This window comes from Agelaius phoeniceus, chromosome 1 (genome assembly GCF_051311805.1).
Source record: "Agelaius phoeniceus isolate bAgePho1 chromosome 1, bAgePho1.hap1, whole genome shotgun sequence".
Classification (NCBI taxonomy): Eukaryota; Metazoa; Chordata; class Aves; order Passeriformes; family Icteridae; genus Agelaius; species Agelaius phoeniceus.
In genome coordinates this window covers 72,525,475-72,540,076 of record NC_135265.1, presented here as the reverse complement: position 1 = coordinate 72,540,076, position 14,602 = coordinate 72,525,475, and the positions used below count along the sequence as shown (strand labels likewise).

Genomic DNA, 14,602 nt, shown 5'->3' with positions numbered 1-14,602 from the left:
TGAGACAGGGAATGGGCTGTGTGCTGGCAGCCAAAAGGAGTTATTACTACAGGGAGCTATTAGAGAGGTAATAACCTCCTCACACCCCAGTGGACAAGTTTCCCTCTCTTTTTCATACATACACATCATCAAAGTTGTTGCAAGTTTGCTGTCTTCCCATTCTGTGCAGAAAGATGAGGGCTAGCACAGGAATGCTGGATAAGAAATACCTGCCCTCCTGGCTGCTTCAGGTCAAGATCGAGACAAATTAGTTGGCAGAAAGGATGCCGTGTCCTGCCGCTGCCTTTGTAGTTGTTGTTCTGTGGGTGGGGAGTATTTCAGCAAGCCTGGCAGCTTTTACGAACACTAAAATGATCTTTAAAGGTGGACGTAAAACCCCTTTATTATTTGGTTGTTTTTCCAAAGTCTTACACAAACCCTGCAGGAAACTCTACTGTTTGCCCTCATAAAAGTATCTCTGACATTAGTCTCAGCGTGTTTATTAACTAAAATCGAGCCTTCCAAAGAAATTCAGCTTTCATCTCTGTACCCTTTTAGTTAAATAAAGGATAGCTTCGCCTCTCCGGTGTGACTTTTGGTCTACCTCAGCAGCCAGTGTGGTGCGTTTCGGCATCCTCCCGAGATGTAGCCAGCCCTGCGGAGGGGACACCCGGGGTTGCTCTCCCATAGCCGGGGGCTGCGTGGAGCCCGGGGGCCGCAGCTGGGGCGGGGGGTTCCCCGGGAAGGAGGGCGGGGGGCGGCGCAGGAGGGCGCAGCTCCGGCACCAATCGCCTCCCGCAGGTCCCCGCGGCAGCGTTAGACCCGCCGCGACACCCACGGGCAGCCGAGCCGGGGGCAGCGGCGGCCACTTCCCGCGGGCAGCTCTGGGGAGCGGGGCGGCCGCGGGGCTCCTTCCTCCTCCTCCTCCTTCTCCTCCTCCTCCTCCTCCTCCTCCTCCTCCGCCCGCGGCCGTGCGCCCCGCGCAGCCCCCCCAGCCCGAGCGGCTCTCGGCAGCCGGGGACAGGAGCGAGCGGCTGCTCCCTCCGCGGCACGGAACGGGGGGCGCGGGATGTGAGGGGCGCACCCGGCGGAGCAGGGAAGTCCCGTCGCCGGGAAGGCAGTCGAGAGCTCCTCCACACTGCAAGGTAACCCGACCTCTCCTTCGCGGACTTTTTCTTCTGCTTTTTTCCTTTTCCCCCTCTTTCTCCCTCTCCTTTTTCTTTTCGCATTTGCTTTATTTTTGTTCCCTTCATTTCTTTCTTATTTTTCTCCTTTACTTTTTTCTTTTTGTTTTCTTTCCCTTTTCTCCTTTACTTTTTCTTCCTTTTCCTCCTTAGGATTTTAGTATTGTTTTCATCTTAGTTGTTCCTCCTGGTATTTTTTTTTCTTCTTTCCCCGACCCCCTGGCTGTCCAGCCGCAGTCAGAGGGCGAGGAGGAGGCGGTGGGGAACGAAGCGAGCCCACCCCGGGTCGCTCTGGAGTTTGGCTGGGACAAGATTCCCCCGCTCCGCAGGTGCCCTGGCGAGGCGGCGGGAGCGGGCAGAGCCGGGCAGCGCAGGGCGGAGCGGGGCTCGGAGCATCAGGAGAGGGGAGCAGCTCGGAGAGACGAACAGTGGGCAGAAAGAGCCGCCCGGGGCATGGAGCGGCTCCCTCCAACTTTCCCGGGGCGGGGAGCCTCCTCCGAGATTTCGGCAAAACGAGAAAAAACTGTGGGAGAAGGTGTGCGTGTGTGGATGGATGTGTGTGGATGCTGTACAGCCAGAGATGGAAATTATCCCCCCCCCACCCCGCCTCCCGCCCCCTCTTCGGGACTCCCAAGGAAGAAGCGCCCCCCTGTCCGGGGGTGTCCGGCGGCTCCGGGGCTGTCCGGGGGCTCCGGGGCTCGGCGGGCGCCGCCGGAGCGGCGCGGAGGGGGTGAGGGGGGACACAAATGGTAAAAGATACGGAAGGAAGAGACCCAGTGGCTGGGACATAAATCAGGCAGAATATATGGGGAGTTGATGAGAATAGGTCTTTTCACCCTTAAAAAAAAAAATAGCCACTTTGGAAGAGAAAAAGGAGGCTGATTATTGGCATCCAGCTCTGAAACCCAGGCAGCTGATGCTGAAGGGAGCCAAAGGGAGCAGTTCTTCTTGGTTTAAAAACAGCAAGACAGTCTCTGCCAAAGATTGCTGTAAACACTGAATAAAGATTTCATTGTGGCTTGGTGTGACTGGAATAATTAGGCAGTTAATTGTTCATTCTGATCTTAAAGTGCAGTAATCAGTAGTGCACAGTAGGAAGAATACGGGGGGAAAGGGAGAAAAAATAGCATTAGGGAAATTATAGGAAAATGCATCACTTTTTCCTCTTCCACAGGTTTTTGGGTTTTTTTCTGTGGGCTGCTTTTTTTCTCTCTGTGTGTGTGTGTGTGTGTGAGAGAGAGAGAGAGAGAGAGAGAGAGAGAGAGAGAGAGAGAAACTGGGAGCACGTGGGTCCCAGTCTATTTAGATAGAGAGCACCTTTGTAAAGCTGGGGTGTAATTGTGCTTTTGCTGTCACTGTGTCAATGTCATTTTGGGCTGGACAAAATCAAATTATGAGACTTAAAGAAATCCTATTTTATGGAAAGGAAATCTGAAGATGCCTAGAGAATGAACATTTTAACTAGATTGACTAATACCAATTAATGCATTTTACTTATGTGTGCACTTTATTGCCAACTCAGCAGGGATGAAAACTAATGGTGCCAGCTTTTCTGCTGCTCTAAGACATTTCTCAAGCAGTCACACAAGGCTTTAATGGTAAAATGTTTCAAGGTTTTAGCACTGTGATTGTGTCCCTGTTCAGCTCAAGTTCCTTGCAGCGTTGATTCTTTCATGGTAATCTAATGAAATGATCTCTTGTTACACTGTGTTAGCTATTCCCTGTGACACAGCAGGAAGATACAACCTGTGAGTGTTTGTACTGGAGGTGGTGATAAGTTGTTGAGCAAGATGCACTTATAAGCAAAGGAATATGACTTACTGATATTAACTGGAAGATGGCACCCTAGGCAAAAAGGTGTTTTGCTTTGCTATATAGCATGTTTTTCCATATATATATATACACTTTTGTGCTAAAGAAGAATAATAGTGAATTAACCATCAGAAAGGATGGAAGGATGCTGTGTTTAAAAAGAAAAGGAAAAACCAACTTAGAAAGCAGCCCATAGTCATTTAAGCAAGGTAGAAGGATTTCTAAAAGGAAACAGACATCATTTGTATAACTTCCTTGACCTTACAACATTTACATGAAAGATTTATTTGGCTTGGAGACATCTATATAGCTTGCACATCCATCATAAAGAAATAAATAAACATACTGAAATTGGGCAAGGTTTTAAAAGTAATTCAGTTAAGTCTAATTTCTGTCACTGCACATGCAAAAAAAATAAGAGCTACCCACCATGAGAAAAAACAGAAGGAGAGAGCTTTCATTCAGCTCTGAAAAGTAAAGCAGTTGGTTATATTTTGTTGGAGCTGTGTTTGCTGAAGGTTTTGACCTGCACTTTCTGAGATTTTTGTGGAAAGACAAGAGGCGAAAACATGAGGCATGTTGTCCATCTAAAAGTACAAAACTAATATAAAACACTTCAGTCTTCTCTCAGGTCATAGAGTTTAGAAGAGCAAGGACAGAATGACGGCTCCAGAATGGCAAAAACATCTCTTAACAACTGGGTATGTAAGGGCCAATGTTAAGATCCACTTCACAAGCATTTTTATTAAGCTGTTGAATGTGCTCTGTCCTACTACAGTGATACTCAATACTCAGTCTATGAAGAGTATTCCTGATTTAACAGCAATCTGTGTTGAAAGAATGTCTTCAAGACATTTATCTATTGCTACAGTCTAGAGAGGGATGCTGCCAACTTTATTTACACCTATGTAGTCTGAGAAATCAAGGGATGTTCCACTTTCTTACAAAAATCCAAAAGGTATGGTGACATGTGATCACATGAGACTCTGCTCAAGTTTCTGATTACAATGTTTTGTCAAAGAGTGTTTCAAAAAATTTGCATGGTGCACCCCTTGCACAAATATCATATTAAACTCTAGAATAATTTGAAGATTGCTAAAAAGATTTTGCAAAGAGCCTGAAGTGCAAGTGGCTCCTCATTTCTATAATAAAATACATTGAAAACACACTTAGGTCATCACGGTGAGTTTGGTAAGGGGTCTTTCTTGCATTGTTATATTGTGTAGCAAAATACACGGAGGATTACACACTTTTATTCAAGGAAAAAAATTTCCATCATATTGTAGCTTGAATCCTGGATACTATCTTATACCTATCCTTAATACCAATTTATACCGTTTGAAATGCATAGTACATCTTCATAATAAAATTGCATTGTCACAGACATAATTGTTATTCATAACAAGTAGTCTCACAAACAGATTCCATCCCTTTAAGTACTGAGTCTCAGTCAGGCCAATTATGACTAAATTACTGCATGTTCTCTCCTGTATCAACTAATTAAAGGGTAATTAATAAAATGATAATTTCATTCCATGGCAATGTCTACATCTGGTTGTCATAGCAAAGATTGTTTGACATATGGTTAAATGGTCAGATACTACATTGTATGAATGCAGCATTTGCACAGAACACCTGGCAAGCCAGAGGAATTTAACCCTTAAGACATCAATTTCAAGAATGAGTGTCAATGTGTTATAACAATGGTTTGCTTATTCTCTCCACCTAGTCTTCTTACGCCTTTAAGAAAATTTAGTGCTCCAAGTTAATTTAAGTAACTCTGTTGGGGCGGGGGAAGAGTGGGTAGACAACTTGGGATATTAGATTGGAAATGAGAGATAAAATAGTACTGACTTTTCTGTGGGAAATAAAATGGGTGGTTCTAAATTAACTTCTGAGAAGAGACACTCCATTGGTTGTCATATTACTGGGAGCTTCCCCTTTTCAGAAAATCAGGCTGAAATTAGCATGGCGACAAAATTATCTTTTTTTTTCCTTGGCTACTGTTGTATACCAGGCTTAAGGCTGTGATTGTGGTCACAACAGCATGAAACAGTCTGCATTGCAGCCTTCCCTCACTGTACCTGTCATATATAGATAAAACAAAACTTACCTCCTCAAGGAGAGTAACCAGAAAATTCACACATGCCAAAGAAAAGAAATAATCTTTTATCAAGTCAACAGATTATATGAATAAGCATTTCTCCTGTAGGTAGCTGTTGTACAAAACAACATATGCACATACTCTGAAGTATTAGTGGTTGAAATTGTCAGGGCAACCCATACATAGGATTTTATACATATCTTAAAGGAATCTATATTAGGCCTCATCGTTGCCTTGAAAAATTTCAACCACTGTTTTTTCAAAGTGTTCAACAGACTGTCTGTCCTTTAAAACATAAACTCTAAGCAGCGATATTTTAACATAAACTAAATGGCAATTTCTTATCTATATTGGGTCAAGCTGAATGCCTCATAAAACTAAAAACAAGAAGCAGCAGGCATAATGTTTTCCTTCTTTTTAGAACAAAAAAAAAAAAAAGCTTAAAAGGGGGAAAATAACTAGTGCTTTTTCCCAAATAGAGCAAAGTAAAAAGGATGTAGTAAACTGCAGGAAGACATGAAATTCTGTCTTTTCCCATGCAAAGGATCCTCAATGAACAGTTCCCCCAGTGAATAGTCAGGGTCGCTCATCACCTCATATGGTCAGGTGCAGAGCGTGGCCAGTGGTGCTTATAAAGCGCTGTTTGTCCGTCTCTCTGAGAGCCTGAGTCCTGCTCCTTGAGAATTTCCAAGCACATGGATCCCCCTCATTTTAATTCGGCTCGTGCAACTCATTAACACCTGGAAAATCTTTTATAGCGTTTAACTGCATCAGATGCACGGTCCGGCACATGTTTTCTTAATAGGGCTTTCACTGTGGTATTGTCAAAGAGCCCTTATGTCACAGCTGGGAACATGAATCTGTCATGTCAGTGCTGTACCTTGGGGTAGACAGTAATCGTGTATGAGTGTGCTTTATGGAGGAGCCGAACATTTCCATATACTATGTTAGCAGGGAAGAATGCAAAGCTTGTTCTCCTAAATAAAGATTCAGGCTGGTGCTAGTAGAGTACTTTGTACCATTTAAACACTGCTGCCTCTAAGGCATTGCACTTAAGGAGAGGGAAGTTTGAGGCAAGCAAGACACATCCTAGTATTTTAGTGGTGTAATGCTGCTAGTTAACGATATGTCATCATTTACATTTCAGTAGGAAAAAAATTGCCAGAGGTTTCTAATTCAACAGAAACAACCAGAAGTTGATATGAAAGTCCTTACCCTGGGAATATTTGTTTTTAAAACAAGTTTGATTTAAACATATTTGGCAATGTAAGAGGAAGGGGAAGAGAAGTAAATGTTTTCTAATTCCGTATGGTTTTTGTGCCCATTAGATCACTGTAAAACCCAGCTTTAAATAGATTACTTTGTAGCTCTGTAATCAGAATGCCTTGGGTAATTAAAAAAAGGATAGAACTGTGAAAACTGACAGCAACGTATGTATAAGACCTACTTTTTTCAGGGGAATTTTTAACATAGTTACATACATTTCATCTGAAAGCTAAACACTTAAAATTCACCAGCTACAACACTAGCAAGCATGTCTTGATGGCATTCCAAAAGATAGAGCCCACATTTGAAAAGTGTTTGCAGACTTGAGAAACCGTAACTGTTGTGAAGGAGTTGACTCGGGTCCTCATTTACAGAATGAATGGATAAAAGAAGCATTTCATGCAGTCACAGTCAGTTCCAATTTTTAAACTACTAGTTTTGCTTTGAAAAGCATAAGTATAATTCACATGCTAAGAAATAAATTCAAGGTACATTACTAAATGCATTCTGTATGTTAAATATGTTTGTCTGTGACAATTTTTGTAATGGCTCTTCAAAAACCTGAGCATTCAGGGGTTGATACCCCAAACCACAACCAGTTCAAGCTTAAGCTGGAACCAGTGAAACACAAAGGTAATTGGGTAATAGGGCTGCCTTCTGAATTTCCCTCTTGGTTTTCTCCTTTTCACCATCTTCTGTTATTTCTGACAGTGACAGCATTGGGATGTTCTTGTGTGTCCATGCCATTAATTCATGTCCTCACCAAAGAGGGAAGAAATAGTGCTGGCTAGGGCTGCCATGGAGCCCCTGGGGAAAACGTGGATTTGTTTCTCAGTAAGGCCTTTTTGTAAATTATTTTACTTTTTTCAGAAGATCTGATGCCCTTCGTGCTTCTGTGCAGATGCCCAATGGAACAAGTACTCACTGAAAGGTGTAGGGTTTGCCCTTTTAAGCTATGTAGCACCCGACAGCATAGACCAAGAGGTGCTAAGAGTTTTCAGAAAGAGAGCACACCAGAGCTGAGTTCTTCTACATAATTCCTTTCAGCAAATCAAAACTAAAAAATGAGTCTGTGTAATTGGAGTGTGTTGACCCTGGCTGGACCCCAGTGCCCACCAAAGCCGCTCTATCCCTTCCCTCAGCTGAACAGGGTGAGACAAAATACAAGGAGAATACAGGTCAAGTTGAGGACAGGGGATATCCCTCACGAACTACTGTTACCAGCAAAACAGACTCAACTTGGGGAAATCAATTTAATTTATTACTCAGCTCTTCTCCCCAGACTCTACTTCATTCCAAATTTCTCTGCCTCCCTGTGGAACAGGGGGACAGGGAATTGGGGCCACAGTCAGTTTATCATTCATTGTCATTGCTTCTCCTCCCTCATGGGAAGGACTCCTAGCACTCTTCCCCTGCTCCAGCATGGAGTCCTTCCCACAGGACTCAGTTCTCCACAAACTCCTCCAATGTGGGGCCTTCCCATGGGCTGCAGTTCTTCATGAAGTGCTCCAGCATGGGTGCCCTGCAGGATCGATCACAAATCCCAGCAGCATAGGTTACCTTCACCATGGGCTCTCTACACACATTCACGGGTCCTGCCAGGAGCCTGCTAGAGCATGGGCTTCCCATGGGGGTCACAGCCACCTTTGGGCATCCACTTGCTTCGATTTCAGGTCCTCCAGGGGCTGCAGGGTCACAGTTGCCTCACCGTGGTCTTCACCAGGGGCTGTGGGGGAATCTCTACTCCAGTGCCTGGAGCATCTCCTTCCCTTCCTTCTTCACAGACCTTGGTGTCTGCAGAGCTATTTCTCTCACATGTTCTCACTCTCCTCTCCGGCTGCTGTTGCACAAGGGTTTTTTCTCCCCTTCTAAAACAAGCTATCCCAGAGGTGGTGCCATCAATGTTGATGGGCTCAGCCTTGGCCAGCAGTGGGTCCCTCCTGGAGCCAGCAGACATTGGCTGTAATGGACATGGGGGAAGCTTCTGGCAGCTCTCACAGAAACACCCCTGTAGCCCCCTCACACCAGCAAAGCCTTGTCACTCAAATCCAGTACAGTAATTAACCTTTGCGCATGCCTAGGTATTGTGAGACACAGTCAAGAGCCCTTGCAATATGTCACTTTGTTACTGCGAAGAAAGTTAAGGATTGACGGAAAGGCTTAACTATAAATTTTCTTGCCTGTATGAGTTTAATTTAGAATTGCAATCACGATGTAACATAAATTAAAATAGCAGTAGTAGATCACTAGCTGGCAAATCTCTTAAGAATAATGTAGGTACTTCATTAGATTATGGAGTACCTTCTATGTGCTTAGCCCATTGCTGAAATTAGTCCATTTTTTTTAATTTTAAGATACTTTTGAAGAGGAGAGACAGGCTTTAAGAGGTGAAGTTATGGTGGCTCTCTGTCTGATCTAGAAGACTGACTTCTGGAAAGGGGAGCTTCCTTAATGAAAAGAAGCATTTCTCTTCAAATAAAATTTGAAGTTTTGCTCCAAGCATCCTCCAATCCATGCATAATCTGGAGGACATTAACCATTAAAGTAAATATTATATATTACTTGACCTGCAGGTGTAATAGATTAAGGCTTCAGAGCAAGAATGTGTTTTTAAGGAAGACAGTGGAGAAATAAAGAGGAAATCTGCAGACCTCGTGAAGGACCTATGAAGGACAGAAAAGTTCTTTCCCAGAAAGGGAAGTATGGGAACACTGTATATCAGTGGTTCCTGTGTGTTTTAATTGAACACTCAGTTTCTTTCAATATCAAAGGAGGGCTGCATGCAGCAAACAGCTAACGTGCCTCCTGAGAGGAGCTGCTGCTCTGTCTCCATTAGGAAGGGGTATGGAAATGGATAGTCTCCATGCAAAGAATGCATGAGGAGTAAGCACAGGTTGGTAAATCTGTTCTAATAGCAAGGTTAAACACCATCTTTTCTGGGCACCCCATGAACACCCAGAGGAGATCCTGTCAAATGACTAGTGCACATCCTTGACAATGACAAGGGGAAGGGCTGCCAGGCCTGTTGGAAAGGCAGCAGTCAGCTATTGACATTATCAGACCAGCTCTGTGGCCCACAGCCCTGCACACCTTCTGTCTTGGAGACGCTCCTCAGGAGGAAGGGCCACGAGGAGCAGCTCTGGTAGAAGAAGCTCCACATTAAACACTTGTAGCGGAGGAGGCGCATAGGCTCAGCGCTGCAAGGAAGAGCTGAAATCAGCCTTCAAGCAGATGACAAGAGAGGATCTGTCAAACCAGCCTTCAAGAGGACAGAGAGCATGCTGAGACAAAATGATGATAATAGCAACAAAACCTTGAGGAGACTGAACAGAGAAAGAAGCTGCAGGAGGGCAAGAAAACAGGATCTGTATAGTGAGGCAGACAGAAAGAAATGACAAATGTCTTCATAGAATAACAGAGACAAAAAAGGACAGATCTGATAGGTTGCAAGTACAGAATTTGGCTCTGGCTTGGAAAGAGACTAATACAAAAAGAAGACAAATAACTGTTCCACAGGGTTGTAAATGAGCATGGCAGAAAGCAGAGGAGTTTGTGGTAACACATAAAGATTGGAATGACAGCATCTGGACCCCAGAAGTCTCCAGGGTGAGTAAAGAATATTGGGGGAGTTGTTAAAAAAATCATATTCCTAGATTTGCATGTGGTTTCATTGTAGCTCACCAATACGCCAAGAGAAAGGCATCCATCAGCAATGTGTTGTAGATATTAGGGCTATATACAAAATGTAACCATTGTATAGAAATGTTGGTCTGAACCATGGCTAAACCCTTTTTTTTTTTTGTGTAGTATAGACTTGGGAAAGGCGAATCCTTGTGAGGGTGAGTTCAGTGGTGCCACTAAAGGCGCTGTGTTAAATACAGTGTGGTGGAGGATGCACTCTTCCAGGTGGGCTCCTGCTGTCTCATGCCCAGGGTACATCTCAGCATGAAGTGGAGGACAAAGGAACTGGCTGCTAGATTCAAATGTGTAGAAGCAATAATGGAAACAAAGGCAAGGAAGGAAAGAGAGCAGCTCAACACTGAGCTGTCAGTCTCTGCCTGTCTGTTTTCCTTCACTCTGCCTTCACTCTGCCTTGCCTGTTTGGCCTGCGTAGCTCCTCAAGTGCCCTCATTTGCTGTCCTGCTGCTCTGTGCAAGAGAAGGGGCTCCCATTAAAGACTCATTTGTATTACAGCCTGCTAAATAGACGACTGTTAGTGAGGCAATGCATCAGCCATGGCTAACAGCAGTGATACCCAGTATAGCTAATAACTTTTCCCTACTACTGTTTGCTATCTCCACCTCATTTGTTTCTCACCCTTGGGAGAAAGACTTCCACTTCATTACCTCTGTAATCCTCTACTGGGCTGTACAGGTGTTTATGCAGAACAAACATATATGGTTGTCTGGCAGGTAGGTGTTAATTTTTTACTACAAATTCCTAGCCTCAAAAAATCCATTCCCATTAAAATCTGTTGCCACTTTAATCCTGTTGCCAATGAACCCTTTGGCTGTGAAGTCCTTGTTTTGTTGAAACATCAGTAGTTACCATATAAAAAATAAATTATAAGGTGTTCCAGTTTCCTCTTCATTGTGTCAACTTAGTAAAACATTAGTAAAATGCTCATAGATAGCCATCTAACACTGGGGTTTTATGCAGTTTGTTCTCTTTCTTTACTGAGTGTTTAAGTGTTAATACCTTAGCAGTGGGCAAAAAGTAATTGTCCCTGGAGAGCATGGCTAAGAGTTTTGAAACTGCTGTAGGATCTGGACACTTAAGTTCCCATTATTTTTAATGATCACTGTGCATCCAAATTCCCCATGTAGTAACAGTTACCTGTCAAATTGCCTCATAGAGTTGGTGGACCAAAACTGTTTTTATTCTGAGATAAATTGCCTTCTTTTCTCTGGGAACTTATCAAGTTATTTATTGAAGAGGTAATTACCAAATGTCATAACAGATTTGACTTACTAGCTGTAAATAGCCAATCTATCAACAACTACATGCATTTAAAAGCATTTTTAAGTCAACTAGTCAGGGGTTTTTGCCTCTTTAGGAGATATCTAGAGGGGATTGAACCACTTAACTTCTGATTTACAATATCACTCTATGCAGGATGATTGTTTTATTGGAAGACCACTTTGCTTTGCAGGGCTCCAGGAGAGTTAGAAGAATGTCCAGTTTCTGTGTTAAAGGTTTGTGCCTTCTCTGGCTAAAGAGATCTTTCCTGTTCTGTATCCTCATGGGCTATTCAGACACTGAAATCACTGCCTTGATAAACTTCATTTCATAATAATTTGCTCACCAGGGTACCATTTCACAGTGTTGGCCTGTTACTGTGTCATTAACACGACACAGGAAAGTAAAAATATAAATTAGAAACTTATTTTCTACAGAGATTTTTCTTTTTACTTGCTTTACTGTGTAGATGGAGATGACTCAAAAAGCATCAAGCCAACTACATAACCCTACCTTTGATAGTAACTTTAAAAATCATACAGTCCTTTAATGCTCACCATCTCCTTAAGGATAAGAAACAGAGGGTGACGTAATGCTGCATAATTGAATGTTCAGCATTAGAAAATTTTTCATCAATGAAAAAAGAGTAGGAAGTGGGGGTTTTTTGGAAGCTTAATACTAGGTGAAAGTATTTAGAATGGAGACAATATCAGTGAACTGCAAAGGAGGATGCATTTGCAAATTCTGTCCATATTGACCAATAAACAATTTATGGAGAGAACACAAACAAACCCTTAGAATATTTTAAGATCATAGCTTCTGACAAGTATACTTTATTTATGACTTTGCAGTACATTCTTCTCCAGTAATGTTTAGAGGAAATAAAAAGGGAAAGGGGAAGACACAGCATTCACAATGTTTACAGTCTTTTATCCTCTTGTCCTCTGCCATGTGTGGGGTATTGTCAACATAAGTTGATCAGATAACCTCAATGTTCCTGTCTTATATAAAACCCTGGAACCAGAAAAAGTCACAGATGTGACAATAAATGTTTAAGGATTAGGACTGCATAAAATGGTGTTCCTTTATCTGAAACTTGTGCAGTACTGGTGCCAGTAAATGAGTGCTGCCAGCATAGCCAAGTGAGTCTGGGTGAAAAAGGAGGCAGAGATGGGGTGGGGTAAGTGTCCAGCCTTAGCACAACTTCTGCCACCATTGGACACTGTACTGCCAAAGCCAATGGTTAACAATCTGATGGGATTATTTGCCTAGATAAGAGCAATATTTGAGTTTAGCTTTGAATCTGCTGATACAACAGAATTTTTTTAGCTTTTGTCCACAGAGTGGATCTGAGTGCTTGAAGAGATACGTCAGGTTGAGGTTTCTGAGACTGAATCACCAGACAAAGGTAAAACTTCTATTGTTAGTTATAAATTGTGGTTTAGAGGTGCCTGCAGGTGTTAGGTAATATGCAGATCCCCTACAGTACAAACACATAGGACGTAGTGCTTGCAGTCCAAATACCAGAGCTGGGAGATCACAGTTCTGTTTTGTCAAAGCTTAGATTTCAAAGTCATGTTTTAGAGGGAAACCAAAGCCTTTAGCAAAAGCTCAGACAAAAGACCTGTCAGAGCAATCACACCAAATAATGAACAGGTCAAGATTGTGATTTGTGTCTCAAAGTGCCAAGAAGGAGCCCTGATCTGAGAAATTTTTTCCTGGAAAAGGTTGAATTTCATATGTTTCTGGTGGAAAAAAATTTCTTTTTTTGCTTGAAGAGAATATATCTCAAAACCAAAATGCTGTTGAACACAAGGCAGAGTGAATGTAAAACAAGCCCAGAGAACAGTGTGGGCCATCAAGGAAAAAGACAAGAGAAAAACCAAACATTGGAGTCAGCCCCTGGTTCCCAATCCCATACCATGAATTTGCCATCCCGTTTCTCCAGCCATTTTCCTCTTTTCAGCCCAGGCCAAAGTTTCTGGGAAATGGGCTGCAGTCCCTGGGATCAGGAGGCCAGCAGCCCTCTTTGCTTTTGACACTCACCAGTGGTTCCACATGCCCACAGCACGGAGGGGTGCAGGTGTCCACCCCACTGTACCAGGAGTCCCTTTGGACATCACCACATCTTGGGTCGAGGCCGCCATACCACCCCATAGCCAAGGAGGGTCCCTTTCTGGGGGGACCCTCTGCTGTCTGAGGACCCCCTCCTAGGGCAGATTGCTTCCATTGCTGGACAGACACTGTTGTGAGAAACCTGGAGTAGAAATAATAAGGAGGCCCTTAACAGTATTGTCTGCTTTAAAAGATACCCTGACAGTGTTGGTTAACTAGACAAGTGTGCCTCTAACAAACCCATTGAGCTTGATAAATGGTTCTCTATTAATATCCTAATTTTGATGGATCTCATGAGCAGCTTTTGGAATTCAGAGGCAGAAAAAGACTGCTTGAAAGATGGCTCTTACAAGAAGCTAATTGCATGCAGGGTTTCAGTAATATTAGGTCAGTTTCTGTTCAAAAGTTGGGTGCCTGTTCTTCTTTAGTGGCAACAAAATTAATTCTTCTGGGCTTGGGGAGAAAAAGAAGTACTTTGATTTTTACCAGTTAATATACTGCTGAGTCTTACTTCAAGTAAGTTCAGAATTTTTTTAAGTTTTCAAACAGTCCACAAAGGAAGGGATATAATTTCAAGGATGAAGGATGGTGTAAAATAATTTCAACAAAATTGATTGTGTTGGAAGCACTGTGTTTATATGACTTTTGTAAAATACTGCTTTTTTAATGTTAATATTTCAGCAGCAGAGAAGAAATATTGCAGTTGAGTTCTCTTCTGGACACATACATAAAAATACCATTTACACCAGTGCAGCAATGAAAACAATGTGATTTAAGTGGGGAAAGATCTTTCCCCATAGGCTATGTTTTAGTTCTAATTACAACCCATCTATCTTAAAGACCCAGGATTTACTGTGTAAGGACAGACTGGTGTCTGGAACAATGACCCATGTCATTATTTCAAAGAAAGATGTAAAGAACTTTTACAACATGGCATGTCTCTGTTACTCCACTCTTTAATACCATTATGCAAGCTGACTGGTTTCAATGGGGTTATGGTGGTGCAATGAGAATAAATTTCACTCAAAGAGGGTCTGAGGTCTCTTTGTAGCAAGCAACTGATTTTAGATTGTTTTTCTCTGATTTTTTTTTAATGAATTTATTGTTACTGTTCTGTTACAAAAATGACCCCATCAACCTCTGGCTTGGTCATTCTATACATCATGATAGACCTTGCACAGAT

General features: G+C 42.7%; 1 protein-coding gene across 3 annotated transcripts in view; it reads left to right on the top strand.

Annotated features, from left to right (window-relative positions):
• Nucleotides 1–754: 754 nt before the first annotated feature.
• The window catches only part of CDH20 (cadherin 20), a 119,454-nt gene continuing 105,606 nt past the window's right edge, over nucleotides 755–14,602 (top strand). For 2 of the 3 annotated variants that reach the window (XM_077181867.1, XM_077181868.1), the window contains exon 1: nucleotides 755–1,124. The gene's annotated coding sequence lies outside the window, so the exon portion shown is untranslated. Of the gene's footprint in view, nucleotides 1,125–9,474; nucleotides 9,952–14,602 lie in introns of those variants that run through there. The other variant, XM_077181869.1, reaches the window with a different exon arrangement.